Source organism: Octopus bimaculoides, chromosome 4, assembly GCF_001194135.2.
Source record: "Octopus bimaculoides isolate UCB-OBI-ISO-001 chromosome 4, ASM119413v2, whole genome shotgun sequence".
NCBI lineage: Eukaryota > Metazoa > Mollusca > Cephalopoda > Octopoda > Octopodidae > Octopus > Octopus bimaculoides.
This window is the reverse complement of record NC_068984.1, coordinates 352,814-353,761: the sequence shown is the minus strand read 5'-3', so window position 1 is coordinate 353,761 and position 948 is coordinate 352,814.

The following is a 948-nucleotide window of genomic DNA, read 5'->3' as shown; positions in this document are numbered from 1 at the left end:
TTATGGGCCGAAACCGGACGTGGTTCCTCCTGATGATGTCCTTAACCACTGAATTCTATAATGGTGCTGGTGAGGTATCGAACCACGAAATGTGGTTGGAATTCTTCCGTTCCCCCCGGTTTTCGACTGCTATTTTCAACAAAACTTGACACCTTGTATCACTATTTTCTATTTATAACTCTACCTTTACGGTGCTTTATTTCGCTGGAAAATATTACTATTGTATTGAAAATAATACTACTGTATTGTAATAATATTTATTATATATATATATACCTCGGCCACACCTCGAATATTGCTGCCCCCTGTGGTCTCCCCATACAATACAAACACATCTCGAGGATTGAGTTACCCCAGAGGGCACTCACTAAACGAATTGAAGGCATGACTGATCTCGATTACTGGGACCGCCTCAAAGCCTTGAAACTCTACTCTCTCCAGCGCCGCCGCGATCCATACGTCATTTGTACGTCGTGGAGAATATACCACCAGCATTGCCCAAACTACTTCAAGATTCATCCAAGGCTGGGACCACGAGCTATACGTCTTCTATCTTTTCTCTTTTCGCAAAATGTTTCTCCTAGCGTTCACTATTTTCCTCTCGTTCGTGTCTAACGACCTTCCATGTTTGTTTTCGTTCGGTCTCCTTGCATGCCTCCACAGTCACTTTTTTTTTTCTTTTTTTTTGTTCCCAACTTTGACCCTCCATAATGCTAAATTTTATTTTAGAATTTATGGGAGCAACTGTTTTTGAAGACTCATATTGTCGTTGAATGCTCGGAATGAGTAGATAGACAGCCGACAACTGATGAAGGCTCCTTTCTTTGTATTAACTTGTCTTGTTTTCCTTCATTTTTTTCTCGTTGTTTACGTATTTCACTCATTTTTCCCTCGTTTGTTTACGCACTTCATGCTGGTTGCGCCGATAGTGACGTCCTGTACCTATAT